General features: G+C 41.4%; 1 long non-coding RNA gene across 1 annotated transcript in view; it reads left to right on the plus strand.

Annotated features, from left to right (window-relative positions):
- Positions 1-2417: 2417 nt before the first annotated feature.
- LOC117353781 overlaps positions 2418-23060 on the plus strand; it is a 77027-nt gene continuing 56384 nt past the window's right edge. Inside the window, exon 1 of the long non-coding RNA XR_004538027.1 lies at positions 2418-2566. This is a non-coding gene — a long non-coding RNA (uncharacterized LOC117353781). The remainder of the gene's footprint in view (positions 2567-23060) is intronic.

The following is a 23060-nucleotide window of genomic DNA, read 5'->3' on the forward strand; positions in this document are numbered from 1 at the left end:
CTAATGAAACACAAGAGGTGGACATGCTTTCTTGTTCAGAGAGGGGAGATGCAGTTTCAGCTGGAGAGGAGCTCATGGAGCTTGGGGACAATTTTTCCGTAACCTTAGAAGAAGAGGCGGAGATGAATTGGGAGCCCATTGAATGAGGAAGATAGCTGCTTTAGGAAAGCTACTGTAAATAATATGCTGCTGCCCATGTTTGAAAGGAAGGTGTTAAGAGGGCAAGCATTCTTTCTGTTTCAATCTTAATGGGCATGTATAGGAGTCACTGCCCAAGGTGCTATTGTTGATGATACGTTGAAACCCTCAACACAATGTGCGGCGGCGGCTAAGAAAGTGAACAGAATGTTAGGAATTATCAGGAAAAGAATGGAAAACAAAAATGAAAGTGTTGTAATACCCTTGTATCGCTCTATGGTATGGCCACAACTTGAATACTGTGTGCAGTTCTGGTCACTGTATCTCAAAAAAGATATAGTGGAATTAGAAAAGGTACAGAGAAGGGTGACAAAAATGATAAAAGGTTTGAAATGACTTCTCTATGAGGAAAGGCTAAAGCAGCTAGGGCTCTTAAGCTTGGAGAAGAAATGACTCAGGGGTGATATGATAGAGGTCTATAAAATACTGAGTAGAGTGGAAAGGGTAGACATAAATTGCTTGTTCACTCTTACCAAAAATACTAGGACTATGGAGCATGCGATGAAGCTACTAAGTAGTTTATTTAAAATAAACTGGAGAAAATATTTCTTCACACAATGTATAATTAAACTCTAGAATTTGTTACCGGAGAATGTGATGAAATCAGTTAGTTTAGCAGGGTTTAAAAAATGCTTGGACAATTTCCTAAAAAAGAAGTCCATAGGCCATTATTGAGATGGCTTGAGGAAATCCACTGCTTATTACTAGGATAAACAGCATGAAATCTGTTTTACTACTTGGGATCTAGCTAGATACTTGGGACCTGGATACTGGGCTTGATGAACTTTTGGTCTAGCCCAGTATGGCAACTCATATTCTTGAAGAAAAGCCATGGATCATTGCTAACCCATCAGAAGGGGAACTTTGGGAGGGTTTTGGGCCATCTATATTAGGGTGAATAGGTTCCCTCCCCACTGAGCCTAGGAGTATTGCGGATTATTGATCTAATTGAGAATGGTGAGACAACCAAAGAGGGGGGAAGGAATAACTATTGGAAAGTTTTAGGAGAGAAAGAAATTATATAAGAGCTCCAAGCGACATTGAAATGAGAGAGACTCACATCCGCCAAGACGAGAGCCTAGGGCCGAAGACCCAAGAAGCCAAGATAAGGAATCCGCAAGAGACAATAGCCGCAGGGAGGTGGCTGTGATTATGACTGATTATGCTAAAGACACTCCTGTATTTTAATTGACTGTTATTGAGAAGACTAAAGTGTTTTGAGTAATTATGCTGCACACAGTTATGGATTTTGATTAGTTCAGCAGGATACCTGGTGTGTTTTAAAACCAGGCAAATAAACATAATGTGGAAATCTGGACTGGACCCAGTGTCTGAGTTCTTTTTAATACTGCATTCCAGCTCTATCAGGCCATTCCAGGTTTTGCTTGGTCTGATGCATGTGTTGGGATTGTTTGGGTTGGACAGGTTGGACGGGCTGTCCGACTCAATCCCTGTCACATTAAACAAATAAAAAGCAAAAACCCTTCTCTTTCCTTGATTCCTCCTCTGTATCTGGAGCTACTTTAGCCTATTTCACTGCCTCCCCAGCAGACTCTAGGCCCTTTGCTGTCCATCATGTTTTCAATTCAGTGCTAGTACCCTGCTATATTGTTGCTAGTGTTATTCTAGCTACGGCTCTAAGATTTCTTAATGTTCTAATACCATTTAGTTCAAGGTGATTTACATCAGAAAGAAGCCTTAATAATTCTATGGGAAGATACAATTCTTTGGATAAAAAAAGATATCCTTATAATTCTTTAGATAAAAATACTAACTTTACAATCTATCATATAAAAATGTTTTAAGCATTTTACAAAATCTCCAATAACTCATTTCGGCCCTTATTTGCTTAGGTAAATCTTTCCAAACAACAATAGCAGCATATTGTGACAGGGAAAAGCACGCAATCAGGAAATTGCCTAAGGTGCAAGAGAAGCCCAGTAATAATGTCACTCAGGTTAAACCTGGGGCTTCAAAAGTCAGAGCCGTCCCTGTAAACAGAAGCTTATTTGCCTTCAGCTAAGAAGCCTGAGAGTCAGCAATTTATTTCAAAACCTAGAGAGGGGGTGGAAACAATTACACCTAAGAACATACTGGTGAAAACTTTATTAAGAGCAGGCAGGCTAGTTAAGGAGAACAGCCATTGAGAACTCTAGCTGTCCCTGCAGGTGTAAATAAACAGGCAGGAGAACAGAAGTTAAGGAGGAATAGTTCCATTCCCAACCAAAACTTCATTCCTGATGCAGCACTGAAATCACAGGGCAGAAACAGGAGAAACCAGCTACAGGAGAAACCAAAGCTAACCCAAGGGAACTTTCCAAACTCAGCTCTATAGAGAGGTCTGATGAGGATTTAACCCAAGCAGCAGGTGGGCAAGATGTAGACCTAGTTTCTTTATCTGGGGAAAGTGATATTCAGCCAGAATGTGACCTATGCATGGGTGAAGGGGAATGTGATACAATAAGCTTGTTGGAGGATAATGAAATGCAGTGGGAGCCAGGGGACTAGAACATAAAGAATGAATGTGGTGTTAGAATGTGTGATACAGTGAGAAAAATAGCAGTAAAGCTGATATCTCAGAGTAGTTTTAGTTCCCATAAAAGGATTTACTGTGGGGGGAAAGGAAGCCTTAACTCTGTCCCTCTCTAATTGAGAAGTACAGCTGGAGCAGTAGTAAGGCTTAATAAATAAAGCCCTAATCTTAATTGGAGCTCACCAAGGGGTTTTGTTAAACATGAGGGATACAGCCAGGCAGGTTTGCCCTCTCTCTGAGTTCAGGTAATCCTAGTAAAGGACTCAGTGTCCAGTTCTTTAGCAAGATTAGGAGAGCCTGGGATAGTCACTTGGGATCTCTTAGAGAGAGGAAGAGATAATGGTTACTGCGAATGGGCAGGCTGGATGGGTCATTTGGCCTTTATCTACCATCATGTTTCTATGATTCAAACATAATTAGCAAAGCTTATAATGAACTGTCTGAACAGCACCAGTGCATAAAGTTTGGTAGAAAGCCACCATATTTGATGCACCTAACACTCATGGGAGGTGTAGTCAAGTTGCTGAATTGAAAGTGGAATCAAGAGGAAAAGTAATCATGTGTCTGCATTACTGACTGTGCTTGTGGCAACTTACCTTTCATTTATGACAAGAAGTTTGTGCTTATTTTTAGACTGTTGTTTGAATAAATCAGTGCATGGTGGAAGCACTGGACTGAACTTGGTTACACTTGCTTCAACACCCCAGAGTTTGGGGAATAAAAATCTTTAATTTTTGCACATGGCTGTTTTGCGTTCCTTTTTGAGTTTGCAATCCCCTTGGCCATTGCAGTAATACCGCTCGGCTGGTGCAGTGCTGAGGATTAAGGGCCCAGCTGCCTGCTGTCCCTACTCCCTGTCACAATATGTAAAAAAGGAGTTAAATTGATGTTTAAATGTATACCTCTAAAAGGGGGAAACTGCAATAAAAATGTGGTACTTAATCTATTAGAGGAATAATGCAAATGTGAAAAGAACAAAGTGAGATGATCAGAAGTTTCTGCCTTTATAATATGATGAATTAGACAAACAGTTTTAAACTCTATACATTTTTCTATAGGCAGCCAATGAAGTTTCTTATAGAATATAGAAACACTATCATATCTCCTCAGGCCATATATCAACCTCACAATGGGACAGTACAAAGTACAAACCAAAACATAATATAGCCATTGTATTAAAAGGTCTATCCATGACATCCCTTTCAAACCACTTTTTTAGACTGCCTGTAATATTACTAAGTGATCTCCAAGATAATATTTCCTAAGCTTACTAGTATTGTGCACAGAAGAGTTTTAGTCCATAAGCCATTATTGAGATGGCTTGGAAAATCCACTGTTCATTTCTAGGATAACTAGCATAAAATCTGTTAGAAACAGGATACTGGACTTGATGGATCATCAGTATATCCCAGTATAATAATAATAATAATAATAATAATTTATTGTTATATACCACTAGACCACGAATGGTTCTAGGCGGTTCACAGCAGATAAGGCTGAACATCCAGCAAATATACAGTATGGCAATTCTTATGCACTTATGCAGTACTGATAGTATTTAGAAGGTTGACTTGTGCACTGAGCTAGACCTTTATATTCCTTCCCTCCCCCTCCCTACATTAAACACTACTGCTCAGATGTTTTTATTATCATTGCTTTGAAATCTTGCTGCCAATGTTGGTACTGCTTTATCTCTCTAATGGTGCTTAGGTCTCTTTGGCAACTTTGGGACAACTTTATCCACTTCTACTGCCTTGATATCTTCCTGCCAATGTTGGTGATGTTTTGATTCTCTCCTACTGCCTTAGGTATGCGTAACAATGATGGTACTGCTTTGCTGTTTTCTCAATGTGTTGTGGTCTTCATTCCCTTTTTCTAGGATGCATGGTCCATCTCATGGTAGCTTGTACATAAGAACTGCCATACTGGGACAGACTGAAGATCCACCAAACCCAGTATCCTGTTTTTAACCGTGGCCAACCAAGGTCCCAAGTACTTAGCAAGATCCTGAGTTGTAAAACAGATTTTATGCTGCTTATCCTAGAAATAAGCAGTTGATTTCCCCAAACCATCTCAATAATAGCCTATGAATTTCTCTTAGGAAATTATCTAATTATCCAAACTTTTTTTTTTTTTTTTTAAACCTGCTAAAACAACTGATTTCACCACGTTCTCTGGCAATGTATTCCAGAGTTTATTTACACGTTGTGTGAAAAAATATTTTCTCTGGTTTGTTTTAAATGTACTAATTAGGAGCTTCAAGGTATGCCCCCCAGTCCTAGTATTTTTGGAAAGAGTAAACAAGCAGTTCACATTTACCCTTTCCACTCGTCTCAGTATTTTATAGACCTCTATCATATCACCCCTGAGCTGTCTCTTCTCCAAGCTGAAGAGTCATGGTCATAGGGAAATTGTCCCATCCAATTTATCACCCTTCTCTGTATCTTTTCTAATTCCGCTATATCTTTTTTTAGATACAATGACCAGAATTTCACACAGTATTCGAGGTGCAGCTGTACCATAGAGTGATACAAGGGCATTATAACATATTCCTCTTTGTTTTCCTTTCCTTTCCTGATAATTCTATTTGCTTTCTTAGCATCTACCGCACGTTAAGCTGAGCGTTTCAACATATCCAACGATGACCACTTTTAATAATGCCCTTTGCCTTCCTTTTGGTGTTAAAGGGTCTTCATGCCACTCTTGATGCCTTGGAGTGCCAGCCAGCAAGTTTTGTTCAAATGGCTGGAAAAAACAACTCCAAAATTGCTTACCTATAAATTTTAATGAACCCAAATAATTTGAATGATTTTGAATCTGAAACCAAACTAAACCAAACCAGTGATTAAACTGAACAAGAACCTTGTAAAGCCCTAATATTTCTAATTCAATATTAACAGTGGAAGGGCTAGAAATAGGAACACATGAACTGGATAAATAGGAATGGAAGTGAAGTAGACTGGAGCTAGTTAAACTAACAGAAGACAAAGTGATGGTGATCAGAAGGGATTCATCCAAGGATATTAAGGGAACTCAGAGAAGTTCTGGAAGCTATATTTTCTGACCTCTTTAATACTTCTTTTGAGTTAGGAAAGGTCCTACAGGACTGGAAACAGGTAGAAGCGATTCATTTACAAAAAGTGGAAGCAATCGAGAGGCTGGAAACTACAGGTCAGTTAATCTGATCTCAGTGGTGAGCAAATTCATGGAATCACTGCTGAAACAGAGGATAGTACAGTTTCTGGACTCCAACAGATTACAGGATCTGAGGTCACATGGTCTCACAAGAGCTGGTTCTTATTGCTATGTGAGCAAACCTCGTACTGTCAATTAACTTAGTGTACAAGTACTTCACCATCAAAGCTTTACACTCTGTCAAAACTCTTTAAATTACAGCATGTAGATCACATTCAAAATATTCCAAAGACATTAGTTGGAGAACATGCACTTATCACCTAGATTTCAATGGATGACCAATTAGAAATGGTAAAGAATTAAGGCATTGTAACAATAATGCAAAAACAAAACCAGTAATATTGACTGGAATAACTTTACTAGACTTTTCAAGTTCAACCAGTTCAGGAAAGGAGACTAAAAACTGGAAAGTGGCTAACATAATATCAGCGTCTATAAAAAGTGTCTAGGGACATACTGGAAAATTACAGACTAGACATTAGTTATGAGGAAAGTCCTAAATGTTATTTAGAGGGTTTACGTGGCTTGGTGGGTCAACGCAAGGCCAGCCAACAGGATTTCAGGAAGAGCAGCAATATTCTTTGTTCACTTGTTAACAGCCTTTGAAGTTATTACAGCCCGACATTATGGAATCAGAATTGTCAGAAAGCATTTGACAGACTTCCCAATTGGAAGTGGATATCCATTATGCGGTGTGGAACTATGGGACAGGAGGATAATTGGCATGTTGAATTGGATAGAACATTGGCTAAAAAGCAGGAAACACATCATACCCATAGAAGGGAAGGAAATCTTTGAAGATGAAATTCATTTTAGTTTTTCGCTGTAATTCATACCATTACCTGAGTTCTTTTCTTATATTGTATAATTATAGTATTAATATATGCTACCAGCATTTCAAAACTGACAGCAATCCGTGGTCACTCCACAGAAATGCCAGGAATCTACTGCAGATGTCCTGACGTCAGTAGATGCTAGCACAACCTTTGGCTCTGTATTGCATGAAATGTCCAGAGCTGCCTCTGATATATGGTAAGTAGAAACGGAATAATACAGTTAAAACAGCAATTATCTGCCTATAGGTCAGAGACCAATACTGAGTCACAAACAACCAGCAAATAAGCCCCATGACAAAGGGAAACTGAAAACGAAAAACCTGGAAAGGCTACACAACAGGGAAGAAGGCACTTTCATCTAGGAATTTTCCTGAGAAATGTCATTTTGTTTCATTTCTTGTTTTTCTCAGTTTGGCACAAATGTCGTCATAAGTGCACATAATGATGCCAATAAATGATGCCTAATGTTAGATGCAGATCCCCTAATTAACCCACCCAATTAACACATGGAGTTAAATTTAATGAGCCAATTAACACCAACATTTTGGCGCTAATGATCAATTAAATTTTAATTTAATAAATTAAATTAATTATGAAAATTAAATTTGAATTTATACACATATCTTTGTAGTCTGTATTCTATAAAGATATGCACATAAATTTTATGTGCGGATCCAAAAAGGAGTGCGGGTATGGGAGGGGCATTCCTAGATTTTGTGTGCAGTGTAATAGAATAAGGCAGATCCATGCCAAATCTATGCATGAGGATTTACACTAGGTTTCAGTTGGTATAAATCCTTGTGCATAAAATTGAACGTGGATCCTGGTACTAAGTGCTATTCTATTAACAGCGCCAAATTTTGAGTTCCGTCCAGAACGTATTGGGAAGCGTTCAATTGTAGGTGAAGGATGTCCAAGTCTAAACATGTGCAAAACTCACCCATAGCATGTCTACCAACACGCCTCCTGGATCTTTGGACCCACAGCAACTAGAACACCTCGCAAGATGTCTAGAAACCGAGTCGAGCCCCTACTTCAGGAGAAAATACGGTATATAAATCTAAGGCTTAGATTAGATTAGATTAGATTAGAAAGACGGTTTCAAAAATTGGCACTTGGGCATCCTAGCGATTGAGACTGAGAGGAGGGGCATAATAATAAAAAAAAACCTCTAAGTCTGTTTTTTGATTATGAGCTCCCATAGTGGAATTAGAGAAGCTTCAAAAAAGAGTGACCAACATGATAAAGGGATGGAACTCCTCTCGTGAAAAAAGGCTAGAGAGGTTAGGGCTCTTCAGCTTGGAAAACAGATGGCTACAAAATCCTGATTGGTGTAGAATGGGTAAAAGTGAATTAAATTTTTTACTCTTTCAAAAATTGCAAAGACTAGAGGACACTCACCCCCAGATTCTCTAACCGGTGCCCATATTGATGGCCACCTTAAAAGCAGCTGCCGATCGTGTGTCAATCATATGACAGCACCAGACAGAGAACCGTGCCTTAAGTGCCTATGATTCATGCAGACAGGCACCAGAAATGTAGGCCTACAATAACCCTGGCAAACATTTCTGGTGCCTATCTTTGCTGATAGATCCCCTCACAGCCTGCCATCAGTGGATGAGGAATTTCCAATCAGCTGAGCTGATAGGATTCCCTGAAACCATGACTTTGGGGATTCCTGCCAGATGAGCTGAGCCAGCGGGGAGATCCCATATTCGTCTCTCCCTCCCTCCCACCCATCCACCGACCAATCCCCCTTGTACCCTTCTAAGGAGATACCCCTCCCCAAGCCTGATATCCCCAATCCCTCTTGTATCTTTGATAGACAATCAACAGGAGGGTTACCCGGTGCACCCTGGGATGCTCTGGGAGGGGCCTAAAGCCCTGATTGGCCCAGGTGCCTAAGGCTACTCCAATGTGGGGGGGCCTTAGGTGCCTGGGCCAATAAGGCCCCTCCCAGTGCATCCCAGAGTGTACTGGGAAGGAGCCTAAGGCACTTATTGGCTCAAGCACCTAAGGTCCCTCCCATAGGAGGGTCCTTAATTAAATGGGCCAATCAGGGTCTTAGGCCCCTCCCAGTGTATCCCACGGGGCACTGGGAAGGGGAAGGTCCTCCATTTTGATTGGGCATTCCTCCTGCTGATTGTCCATCAAAGGTAATAGGGGGGGTGGATGTCAGGCTCAGGGGAGTGATCTTTCCTTGGAAGGGATAGTGGAGGGGTGGGAGGGAAAAAGGGAGAGAAAGAGGAATCAGAGCTGGTTAATCACAGCAGGGGAATCCCTGATCAACTGAGCCAGCAGGACTCCCCGAAGCCACAGTTTTGGGGAGTCCTGTCGACTCGGCTAATCAGGGATTCCTTTGCCTCTCTTAGGTGATGGGAGGCTGTGAACTATTGTTGAGATCCCCTGGCAAAGACAGGCACCAGAAATGTAGGCCAGAGTTTTCTGGGCCTACATTTCTGGCACCTATCTTTGCGTGAATGCACCTGCGTAAGCGCTTTAGGCTGCCTAATGCCACCTCTGGCATTGAGCCAGCCTCAAAAATTCATACAAGTCGGTTCAGTTCTCAAAAAATATTCACCATAATGTTCAAAGAAAACATTTTTTTCTATTTTTCAATTTTATACAATGAAGACTATTAGGGAGTTCAGATTTCCACCAAGATCATGATGCTTCTGGTGGTGTTATTTTTCATTATTCCCATCATAGTTTCACTTCTATTATATCAAATTATAATTCAATACATATTCTTTTATCATATCTTTACTTTTCTTTATAACTTAGCTTTTATCGCTGTGGGTTCCCCTTCCTGACACGTTTTGCTTGTCTTTATCAAGGTCGGGGGAACTGTTAAAACACAAAATTTAAATATTCATAAATACTATTATTTGCATCAGTTATTTTAATATCTAAAAAAGTCTAACTTGCCTTTACGTGAAGTAAAACTTTCCCATTTACATCAGCCGCTAGAGATCCAAAAAATGGCCGTGGCGTTTTTCGGGAGCGTTAAAGTAGATCCATCCTCCCATGACGTCAACAAGGATGCCGTAGCACCTAGCAACCAGTTTAAACAAATATTTTAAAGGGACACAATTTCACCCACAGAACAAGTTCAACAGTCTACCTGCACCATCCAATCAGATGTTTCATTCAATCCATTAGGGGCCATTGTTTGAAGTTCAAACGTCCATCTAAGCTCTCTGAGGTTCAGCGTGCGTTCAGTATTCAGTATTCTTCCTACAAACAATGTAAATAGAATTCTCAAACAGTAGCTTCAACTGATATCATTTATTCTATTCCCTTATCTGTAGTACCTGAAGATTGGAGGGTGGCCAATGTTATGCTGATTTTTAAAAAGGGTTCCAGGGGAGATCTGGAAAATTACAGACCAGTAATCCTGACTTCAGTGCCAGGCAAAAGGGTGGAAACAATTATAAAAAAATAAAATTGTGGAATACGTAGACAAACATGATTTAATGAGACAGTTAGCATGGGTTTAGCCGAGGGAGATCTTGCCTCACCAATTTGCTTGACTTCTTTGAAGGTGTGAATAAACATGTGAATAAAGGTGAGCTGTTTGATGTAGTATATCCAGATTTTCAGAAAGCTTTTGGCAAAGTTCCTCATGAGAGGCTCCTGAGAAAATTAAAGAGTCATGGGATAGGTGGCAAAGTTCAGTTGTGGATTAGGAATTGGTTATCGGATAGAAAATGGAGGGTAGGGTTAAATGGTCATTTTTCTCAACGGAGAAGAGTAAACAGTGGAGTTTCGCAGGGATATGTACTGGGACCGGTGCTATTTAACTTATTTATAAATGATCTGGAAATTGGAGGCTTCTTTTAGGCAGGGATTCCTGCCATGGGAGATGATACCTTAGGAGATCATAGCCATCTAAGGGAAAAAATAAATTTCCCTCTGGATCCTGGAAACAGCAGAGTTCAAATATAAATGTCAAAGTTCACAACCCATACTCTCTTATGAGACCAAAAAGAGGCTGTTAAGGTACTGGGGGGGGGGGGGGGGAGGGTTGTTGTGAGGATTTGAATGCATGACCTGTGGAAGATGGAAGAAGTGCCTTTAAACAATGAGCTACAGGAGCTTTCATTTAGGCATGGGTTCCTATAATTTTTTAGTGACATTCTGCCATCTAGGTGCATATTGATGATGTTACAATGATGTCAAAATTGTGCATCAGACATGTCCACTTGCTCTGAACCATAGTCATTTTGAGTAAGGATTCTCTTCTTATTTTTTTAGGCTTTTGGGAATGAGGTTTAGTATGCTATATATATTTCATGTGCTTTGCTTAAGTAATGCATTAATAAACATCTTTTGACCTTAATATCAAACTGGTGTCCTATATACCCCCCAAAATAGAAGCACCGTTTACCTATATGCGGATGCCTCAGGCATGCCTAAGTGACGCCTAAGTCACGTCCACCTAACTCGTGCCTGCCTAGCACTCAACTCTTGCTCAAAAGTAGACCTGGGGCAATTTGAATTGTAGGGATCCAAGATGGTGCTGGGTACTTACTGACTGGAGGGACGCTGTGAGATTTGCTGCTTGTTTTCAGTTTGTTTCCTTGGTCACTGTTCCTGCGATGCCAAAGAAAAGGGGTAGGAGTACTGCTGGAGCCTCGCAGCGCTCCGAAAATCTCCCCCTCACTACTACTGAGCAATTTCTCCAATGTCTTCAGAGGGAGTCAGTTATGTCGGGAAGTCGCCCGCTGGATCCATCGGCACAGAGTGACGCTGACCCGGAAGTCCTTGGCCTAGAAACTACTCTGAGCCCCGACCTAAGGAATCTATCTCCCCCGCCACAGCATGCTAGCTTACCACACGAAGGGAGTGTCTCAGAGGCAGCAGCACTCCCTGACCGAGAGGCTGTATCATCTGGGAGCCAGCTTATAGATGCCTCAATGGACCTTTCAAGTCCAGAGGTAATACCTGCGGCGAAAGCACTTCTGGGAGGAGAAAACCAGGGTCAGCAGAAAGAAAACGGACAAGGTGAGCTGAGACAAACTTTACCTGAAACTTCCTTCTACTCTGAGAGACCGGCTGAAGTTACCCTGGATTCAATCTGGAACCTGGTTTCCAAACTAAACAGATTAAGGATGTGGAAAGAAATTCTAAAGTTCAAAAACAAGAAATAGAAGAAAGTCAACAAGAAATTTCCAATATGAAACTTAAAGTAGGAAATATTGAAAAAGAACTGACTGTGATTAAGCAAGTTCACTCTACAATAATAAAAGATAATCAGATTATTAGAAGAAAATTGGAGACAATAGAAAATAGTTACCGAGCCAATAATCTACGTTTGCTGAACTTTCTTAAAGTTTCTTCTATAAGACCAAGGGAAATGATAAAAAAGTACTTTATAGAGATTTTGAATGTTCCTGAGGACTCTAAACCCCCTTTTACTCGGGTATATTATTTACCCGGTAAAGTAGTAGATCAGCAAGTGGATGATCAGAATCAGTTCCAGCTGGAACCGCAGTTAAATTCAATTGCAATTCTTGAAACCTCCGATAAAGAATTGGCCAAACCAGCAACTCTTTTATTATCTGTGGCATTATTGCCAGATAAAGAATGGATATTAAAAATGTTCTTTAAAAATAAATATAAAGAGTTTCTAGGCTTGAAAATACAGATCTTCCCAAGGAAACTCAAAATCGTAGACAACAATTTCTTATATTGAAACCAGGTGTTACTCAGTTAGGTGATATATTCTTCTTACGCTTTCCATGTAAATGTATTATAAGATATCGAGATAACAAATATGTGTTTTTTGAACCGGCCCAACTTACTAGTTTCCTGATGCTGAAATGCCTGGAAAGAGAAGGAACATTGCATTAGTTAACTGGAATTAAACTCCTTGAACCAGTCATCAGATACCTTTATTCTTTACTTGGAGTATTTTTTTTTTATTTTCCTTTATAGTCACTCAATGACTCTTGGATCATAAATGAGGACTTGAGATTGGGCATATTTGTTATTGTGTAAAGTTTTGTTTTCCTCATGTGTAATGTTAACACTCAATCTTTCTGTACAAAATGTTTAATTTTGTTAACATGTAAAAATTGATAAATAAATAAATAAAATAGAACTGCTTTTGCAAAGACTAGATTTTAGGTGTTAGGTAGACACGTTAGGATGCTGAGCGGCATACGATTCTGAAATGGATGTCTACGTTGAAGCCACGTCCACGCCTATCCCATTAGGTGTAGCTTTTTTCTGATTGGCGTCCATAAAATTGTGGACGCCTGTTTTGTGAATCGGGTCCAGCCTTTGGACGTCTAACTTTCAATTATTGCATGTTAAAGTCATCAATTGGGCTTATTATCCACTTTATCTGGATGCCTAAGTCAGTGGAAGTCCACATTGTGGACGCCTAAAGTTAGACGTCCTTTACAGAATCTGCCTCTATACCTCTCCCTAAAAATTCTAGGCCTTCTAGTTGCAGAGATAGATGAGGTTGAGGAGGTGGACTTAATCACTAAGCTGGAAATTTTTATTCAAGAAGCCTCCTGAAGAGCCACCATGTTAGTGTTTTCTGAGAATATATCTGCTCACGTATCTCTCACTATGCTCCCCCCGCCCCCCATTAACTCCATTCGTCGAGTATGTCTCTCTTATCTGTACCCTTCTCCTCCACTGCCAACTCCATACTGTCCCTTCTTTCTTGCCACACTATATACCTGGAACAGGCTGTGTGAATCAATATGTCTTACTCTATCTCTAGCAGTATTCAAATCCAAGCTAAAACCCAATGTTTTGAAACTGCTTTCAACTCTTAACTCCTACTGACTGCTGTCAGACACCTATACCTATTGTATCATTTCCTCTACCAGAATCTCCCCAATCCTGAGATGTCCTGTCTGTCTGTCCAAATTATATTGTAAGCTCTTCTGAGCAGGGACCATCTATTGAATGGGCACACTCTAAAGTTGAAAGAGGATAGATTCCGTACAAACGTAAGGAAGTTCTTCTTCACCCAGAGAGTGGTGGAAAACTGGAATGCTCTCCCGGAGGCTGTCATAGAGGAAAACACCCTCCAGGGATTCAAGACAAAATTAGGCAAGTTCCTACTGAACAAGGACGTACGCTGGCAGGGCCAGTCTCAGTTAGGGCGCTGGTCTTTGACCAAAAGGGCCGCCGTGTGAGCGGACTGCTGGGCATAATGGACCACTGGTCTGACCCAGCAGCATCTCTTATGTCCTTATGCTCTAAGGCCCAGATTCTCTAAAAGTGCGTCCCGATTTTAGGCAGCTGTAGGCGTCCTACAGCTGTCTAATCAGCCAATCGGGATGCACGTTTTTTTTAAAAAAATGCTCCCCAGGCAGGCCGCCTATATTGAAGGCGAGGTCCGCAAGACACCTAGGCCCTGATTCTGTATAGGACGCCCGGGAGAGGCATCCTATTCAGAATCGGCCTAAACTAAACCCCGATTCTGTAACCGGCGTCCATGTTACAGACGCGGGTTAGAGAATCGGGTGAGATTAGACACGGCCCGCTACACTTATCGCGGCAAGGGATCTCTCTGCCGCTATAAGTATAGCGGGCCGTGGCCCCCTGACCGATCACTGGCAGGAGGGTGCCCAAACCCTCCTGCCCGAAGACGCACCTCCCTCCCCAACACTACCGACCGCCCTCCTCCCCGACACTACTGATCGCCCCCCCCCCCCCCGACATTACCGATCTCCCCCCCCGACAATATCGGTCGCTGGTAGGAGGGTGCCCAATCCCTCCTGCCCGAAGACGCACCCCCCCCCCCTGGCGCTAACAACCCCCACTCCACCAAACCTGTTCTTACAGATGGGTCTTGCATGTCGAGCAAGCAGGCACGCCTCGTCGAAATGAGGCGGGCCCGCCCCTTCCCGGCCCATCCCGCCGAAGCCTAAGGCCTGATTGGCCCAGGCTCTAGAAGCCTGGACCAATCAGGCCTTAGGAATAGCGGGTCCGCCCATCCCTACTAAGTCTAAGGTCTGATTAGCCAATCAGGCCTTAGATTAAGTGGGGATGGGCGGACCCGCTATGCCTAAGGCCTGATTGGTCCAGGCTTCTAGAGCCTGGGCCAATCAGGCCTTAGGCTTCGGCGGGATGGGCCGGGAAGGGGCGGGCCCGCCTCATTTCGACGAGGCGTGCCTGCTTGCTCGACGTGCAAGACCCATCTGTAAGAACAGGTTTGGTGGAGTGGGGGTTGCGTCTTCGGGCAGGAGGGATTGGGCACCCTCCTGCCAGCGACCGATATTGTCGGGGGGAGGGCGGTCGGTAGTGTCGGGGGGGGGCGGTTGGTAGTGTCGGGGGGGGTGCGTCTTCGGGCAGGAGGGTTTGGGCACCCTCCTGCCAGTGATCGGTCAGGGGCCACGGCCCGCTATACTTATAGCGGCAGAGAGATCCCTTGCCGCGATAAGTATAGCGGCCGCGTTTACTTACAATGTAGACCAGCATTTTGTTGGCCTACATTTTTAAGCTTCTCATCTACTAGGGAGACGCGTAGGGCCGCCTAGGTTCAGCCTAAGGCCCACCTAAGGCCCTTAGACGAGCTTAGGCTTCTTGCGGGTCTCCCTAGGCTCCCGGAGGCGCCTTCAGGCCTGCCTGGGGAGCATTTTTTTTAAAAAAAACGTGCATCCTGATTGGCTGATTAGACAGCTGTAGGACGCCTACAGCTGCCTAAAATCGGGACGCACTTTTAGAGAATCTGGGCCTAAATGTACAGCGCTATGTATGCCTTTCACCACTATAGAAATGATAAATAGTAGTTGTAATGGAGAAGATCGAAATGAGGTTTTAATTAGTTTCTTTTGTAAACAACAGGCTCTCATGGTTCTCCAATATATATTTTCCTGATGTTTCTCGGAGAGCCCAAATGTTCAGATGAGAATTTCCAAAATTGAGACCAATCACTTAGCCGCCTTTTCCTACCTAATTGCAAACTGAAGAGAAACTTTTGCTGGTTTAGGACTTTGTGCTCATGGAAACTAAACAGTATGTTACCGTGAGCACAAAATTTGTCAGTCCAGTTCCTGTATATACATATATTTTTTGACATAAAACAGTTAAGTGACCTAAACTGGCTAGAAATTAAAGCATTTCTCATAAAGTATTGCCATTTCCTGACACTGGGAGATTCCATATGTGAGAGATGCCCATAATTATGGGGCAAACCTAGGAAACCCTTTGGCAGAAAAAACAAACAAAAAGATACCTTTGATGAGTAAGACAAGAACTAAAGACTTAAAAGATTATATAAATAGACAAAAAATATTCCTTACATGTGGTGGAAGAGATATGAGACATGTGGGTAGAGACTAGGATCAAAAAAGATAATGTTAGCTCCTAAAATTACCTAAATACTCTGTATGATACCTGTGCTATACAAGCTGGAATTTTACAAGTGCTCGTAAGCTTCTGAAATATAATTATATGGACATAGAGATCTAAAAAAATTATACTTAAAAAATTATGTTGACCTATGTTGTCAAATCCAACTTGTGGTCACAATGTCTTTTATTAACAGTTTATTCCAAAGAACACTGATGCCATCTTCTTTTCTTTTTCCCCAGACCTAGAGAGATGGACATGTTGCATTCCCCAATTTCTGTACTTACCAGAAAGCCTTTATTTTATTTCAGGGTATATCAAGTACAGAATTATTTACCTGGCAGAATACAAATGAGGAGGCCTTAGTAGATCTCATCCCCCTTATGGGCATTTTTGGTACTCATTTGCTTTTATTACTGAGAGAAATTCCTAGGGTTTTGTAAATCTCTGGGCAGCTCTACTAGGCTTTCCTAAGCCAGCTGCTGATGTTCTGGAGACAGGTCTGTATGTTTTTATTCCGATTTTTATAGCAGTGTGGGGGGTCAGTGATCACTGAGGGAGTGTGTGGGGGTCTGTACTTTGTGTCTACAATAGTTATCTGATCACTTTGGATACCTTCTGGGTACTTATACCTGTTTTTAGATTGCCTAAGTTACAAAATATATGAAAGCTTGGTCGGCCCTCTTCCTGCCCACCTCCTGTCCTAACCACTCCTCGAAAAACGCCTCCTTTCGCTTTGGATGCACAGCGGCAGTCAAAAGGTCTAAGATGCCTTTAGTTCTCTGTAATGTCACTGTCTGTATACAGTCTCTTCCCTTGTAAACCGCTTACAACTGTTTGTGGTATGGCGGTATATAAAAATAAAGTTGTTGTTATTATTATTATTAATAAAACCCGTTTCGATTATTGGCACTTGGACGACCTGTCTTATTATTTTATTTATTCATTTATTTAGCCCGTCCTCCCACAGGAGCCCAGAATGGGTTACAGGAGTACAAGGGAGTTTAGGTTATAGCATTTACAGTAAAGACATAACATATAGACTTAAAATACAGACTTAGTAGGCATAGGGTGGATTAAATTGCAGCGTTTACAATGTAGGTATAACATGGAGGTAACATAGCTTTCCTAGCAGGTGGGTGTATCTTTGTTGTCAGAGAATGTGGTGGTAATTCAGGTTATATTTGCGGTGGCCTGTGAGTTTAGAGATGTCGTTTGGTGTATTAGGCGGTGCCTTTGAGATCCATCCATCCGGGGTATAGACGCAGACTGTTAAGGAGCTGGGTTTGTAAAGAGAAAGGTTTTCACGGCTTTCCTGAAGTTCCAAAGACTGTCTAGTGATCTAATGGATGAGGGGGATGATGTGCCATAATCTGGGTATGTAATGAGAATAACAGTGTCTTTGGGCTGTCTCAGATGTGAGCGAACAGCCAGGTGGCAGGATCAGCCGTTTTTCTGTTTGAGATCTCGGTGATTGGTTGGGAACATAAGTTTGTAGTTTTGAAGCTATGTAGTTTGGTGTCATCTTGTGGAAAGTCTTGAAGGCTAACACCAAGGTTTTGAAGGCACATCGTTTTCAGATAGGCAGCCAGTGCATGGAAGTTAGTGCAGGGGTGACGTGGTCGCGGAAGCCCAGGTTTTTTAGGAGTCGGATTGTGGTGTTTTGCACCCCTTGGAGATGGGAGAGTGTTTTTGCTGGTAGGCCCACTAGTAAAGCATTGCAGTAATCTAGTCGGGATAATACAAACGCGTATAGTAGCTGAGCAAAATCGCTTTCTGAAAAATAGGCACAGATGCACTTTAGTTGGCAGAGGTAATAGAAAGAGGAAGACACTATTTTTGATACATGGTCTGAGAGTGACAGGTTTGAGTCGAAAATCACACCTAGGCTGCAGACGTTCTCTTTGGCTGTGAGGGTGTCATTTCCCCAAGAAAGAGATGGACAAGTGATCTTGTGTATCCAGAGAAGTTCTGTTTTTGATGCGTTTAGCTGAAGTTTATTTGCAGTCATCCAGTTTTTTATTTCTGTTAGGCAGCATTGAAGTTTTTTTTAGTTGTGCATCTCAATGTTGACCTAGGGGGAGGTAAAGTTGTATGTCGTCTGCATATGAGTGGATTTTGATTTGGTATTTTTCTGCGATGTCAAGTACTGGTTTGACATATAGGTTGAAGAGGAGTGGGGATAGTAATGCACCCTGGGGCACTCCGTAGCATAGAGGTTTTGGATCTGATAAGGAGGGCTCCAGTAGTACTTTCTGAGACCTTTCATTCAAGAAGGAGGAGAACCATGCCAGCGCGACATCATGGATTCCGATCGAGTATAGTCTGGATAGTATCGAAGGCTGCGCTCAGGTCTATTAGGACCAGCAGTGCGTCTTTTCCCTCATCAAGGATTTTCCAGCAGTCATCCACGTTGTCTAGAAGCACCATTTCTGTGCTATGGTGCTTCCTGAATCCTAATTGGAAATTGGAGAGGGTGGTGTTTGTTTCCATGAAGTCTCGTAGTTGTGTGAGCACTATCTTTTCTAGCAATTTTTGAGACAAATGGGAGATTTGAGACTGGTCTATAGCTGCTTGGATTATCCGGGTCCATAGTGGTTTTTTTAAGGAATGGTCTTACTACAGCAGGTTTCCAGCTTTGTGGTATTATGCCTGATTGTAGGTCATGCAAGTGCAGATTTAGGTGGGTTTTTAGACATTTTTTCATTTCGATTATGAGCCCCTGGGCTTCCAAATGACAGTTGAAATTCAATGTGGAGAGTTATAAAGTGATTCACATAGGGAAATACAATCCCAGTTACAGGTACAAAATGCGTAAGTCTGAGTTAGACACTTCCAGTCCAGTGTGCAGGAGTTTCTAAATATGCAAGTAGAATGTTAGGGATTATCTGAAAAGGGATAGAAAATAAAACTGAGAATATCCACACCTTGAACACTGTATGCAGATCCGGTTGTCCCACTTCCAAAAGTAGAGAATATAAAGCAACTAGCAAAAGTTCACAGAAAGGCATCAAAATGATAAAGGGGAGGAACACCCCTTATGAAGAAAGACTAAACAGCTTAGGGTTTTTCAGCTTAGAGAAAATATGACTGAGAAGGGATATGATAGACTTATAAAATTCGGAATGGGGTGGAATGGTTGAATTAGGGAATAGTTGCTTAACCTGTCAAATAGTGCAAAAACAAGAGGGCACACCATGAAGGGAAGGTGATGGATTTTGACATATCACCTTTCTGTACTTGTTTATTTATTGGAATTTATTAACTGCCTTTATGAAGAGATTCACACAAGGCAGTATACAGCAAGTATAATTCAACCTAAGCAAAATTTTGTTAACAGCATAACAGTAGTAAAAAGACCAAATATAAACATTAATACAATGAATGAGGTCAACTGAAACTTAATAGGACTACCATGAAATAGTTCAAAAATATACTTAGTAACAGCACTGAAATTCAAATAAGAGAGATATAATACATAGTAAACGGGAGACATAACACTAATGAAACATCTAATAAGCACAGAGCATTCAAATAACATAGATATGAGACTAATGCTTTTCTATAATACAGCTTTATCTTATAACCGAGGGATTGAATGCAGATATTAGGTCGGGACAAGAAGGGTGGTACATAGTGCGTTGGGATAAACAGATGGGAGGTTAAACTCAGTTGTTAAACTCAGTTAAAGACAAGTTGTTTATACAGTTAAACAATGTGTAAGGAACTGATTTAGTTATAGTGTGTGTAGCAAGCTAATCCTGGTGAAGAATGAGTGCATAGACAATCATCCTATGTATTAGAGGCAAGGGTGTAGAGCCAGACTTTCACCTGCTTTCTGAAATAGAGGTAGTCTGGAGTTAGAACTGCAATCTCAAACTCGTGGCCCATGGGCCACATGCGGCCCTCGATCTGTATACAATTGTCGTCTCCACTCTACTTCACAATCGCGTACAGACGCAGGAAAGCGCTTGCGTGAGTTTACAGAGCCCGCCAGACACTTAAGGCACTTAAGGCACAGTTCTTCATATTCTCATAACATAGTAACATAGTAGATGACGGCAGATAAAGACCCGAATGGTCCATCCAGTCTGCCCAACCTGCCCAAGACTCCTTTAGATGAGCAGAATGGTTTGTAATTTCCGTTCTGCAGTAACTGCCTTCAGACTTCACTGTGAAGAATCAATGAAGAGACGCCATTCTTCTGGACAATGCACTTTTGACAAACTGTTGAAGAGCCTGTTGATGTCATGACAAAAGCATAATGAGCCATTTGCAGTGAAGAATGTTGTTAAGTTATGATTACTTTTTCTGTAATGAGTTATATTAGCATCTTTTGCAAGCAAGTGCTTTTGCTTAAGCCTTGAAGCACGAAGTTCTGCTTTTTCTTTTGAAAGATTTAGATCACAAATAAGATCATTGAGCTCAGCTTGTGTAAAGGTCTCTGGTTCTGAATCTTCATCATTCACATCATCAGAATCAGATAATTCTGGATTGTGACCAGCTGCTGCATTATCATCACATTCCTCATCATGTTCCACTGAAGCAAGTCCACCTTGTGGAGGTACAGGGACAGGCAGTGAGTCATCATGAGGAATAGGCCTAATAGCAGAATCCAGAGTAGGATATATAATTTTGTGCTTAGTTTTAGCTAAGAATCTACTTGTGTTCACAAGGCAAAAGTAGCAATCTTTAATATGGTCTCGCGGTTCCCTCCATATCATTGGCATTGCAAATGACATCGCTGCCTTTTGTCGAATGAGCCAGTCGTGAAGTCCGTTAGAACAACTGTTGCAGGTGATATGTAGAGCCCAAGACTTATTCTGGTCACCCAGTGGACAGCCAAAGTCCAAGTTGTATACCTTCCTTAGATCTACGGTAATTGAGCGACATTGTGCTTTCGTCGTGAACAGAAACTATCTGGATGATTAGTACAATGTCTTGGCATAATAAAGGCTGATATTAATCACCATAAATAATGTCTGTAGCATAAAAAACAAAGACAACTTTCGTTAACCTTCCTTACACGTTTATCCTATAAATGCATGATATATTGCCCAATTAACGTTTATAATTATATATAATGAACCTCATCACAAAAATGTGACTTGCTAATGAAAAACTAAACACAGATTTGAAATCAGCATGAAAACTACTACAAAACCCACCCAACATTAACTCTGATGAAAATGATGTGTTGACCTGTGTTATGAAAACAATAAAATAAAAATCAATAAAAAGTTATATATCCAAACTAAGTCTTTGCTATAAAAGGGTATGGACCCGACACGGTCTATGTTTCGAAAAACACTTCTTCCTCAGGGGTCCTTGATGTTCAGTACACATTTACATTCAAGGACCATATGGATAAAAGCAATTGAACAGAAAGCCCCGTTGGAAGAGTTTCATTTCTGCTGGCTACTTCCTCATCGTTATGGAGAGCTAAGTACCTCCAATAGACTGTATAATGCCTGTGCCTGATTAGCTGTTTTTGGTCACTCCTGCACCCTTGGATGAGAGGCAGAGACAGTTCTTACCATATTTATATATTTTGATGTTTATTCACTTGTCACTATTAGCACACTAGTTTGTGCACTAGTTATATTTATTACCACTCACGGGTTAGCCCGGGGATGTTTCACAGATAACACCCCTTTGGGTATATATTAGTGACAGCTGGTGCATTAGGGGCTTGTCCCCACTGCGAGCTGTGTGGCTGAGGGCTTCCTGTTCACCAATTAAAATAAGTTGGTTTCTGGTTTGAGCTGTCTCTTCCCCTCATCCCGTTTTTTGAGGGTCTTGGGAGATTTTCTCCTTTTGCTTTATCCATTTTCTCTCTTGGTTTTGGGTTTGTTCTTATTGTCATACATTACAATCAACATATAAAATAGCAAGACCTAATTAAAATTGAAATCTCAGTACTTACTTTATCACAAGTTAGAAAGTTAGATATTCAGCTTCTTTCATCATTAAGCTCCTCACAGGGCTTCCGTGAAGCTGATTGTGCAAAGTACAGTAGGTTCAGTCAAAATAAAAACCTCTTGCTCAAATTTTATAAATTGTCTATTATGGGGTTTCAATTCAGTTTCATTGTATTATTTCTAGTCCACCTTTATCCAAGGCGGATTACAAAAAATACATACATAATAAAACAGTAAAAACTACAAACAGACACTCACAAAACAGAATTTTATTTATTTATTCAAATTTCTATACCATTCTCCCAGGGGAGCTCAGAATGGTTTACATGAGTTTATTCAGGTACTTAAACATTTTCCCCTGTCTGTCCCAGTGGGCTCACAATCTTTCTAATGTACCTGGGGCAATGGGGGGATTAATTGGCTTGCCCAGGGTTACAAGGAGCAGCGTGGGTTTGAACCTACAACCCCCAGGGTGCTGAGGCTGTAGCTTTAACCACTGTGCCATTCTAGAAATCAAAATGTAGTAAAAGTGATCCACATGTAGGACAATCCAGTCATTGTGACATCACTGATGAGGTTGGCTCTTGGCATTGGTGGAATGAGGCATTATGATGTCACAATATCTGCTCTGGTTACCAGAGGCTGAAGCTTTTCACACTATTTTATTCAATTTTCTGTACCGTTCTCCCCAGGGAGCTCAGAATGGTTTACATTAATTTATTCAGGGACTTAAGCAGTTTTCCCTCTCTGTCATAATCTATCTAACGTATCTGGGGCAATGGGGGGATTAAGAGACTTGCCCAGAGTCACAAGGGGCAGGGTGGGTTTGAACCCACAACCTCAGGGTACTGAGGCTGTTGCTGTCATGGTAAACATAGAAACATAGAAATAGACGGCAGATAAGGGCCACGGCCCATCTAGTCTGCCCACCCCAATGACCCTCCCCTACCTTTCTCTGTGAATAGATACCACGTGTCTATCCCATTTGGCCTTAAAATCAGGCACGCTGCTGGCCTCAATAACCTGAAGTGGAAGACTATTCCAGCGATCAAC

This window comes from Geotrypetes seraphini, chromosome 2 (assembly GCF_902459505.1).
Source record: "Geotrypetes seraphini chromosome 2, aGeoSer1.1, whole genome shotgun sequence".
Taxonomy (NCBI): domain Eukaryota; kingdom Metazoa; phylum Chordata; class Amphibia; order Gymnophiona; family Dermophiidae; genus Geotrypetes; species Geotrypetes seraphini.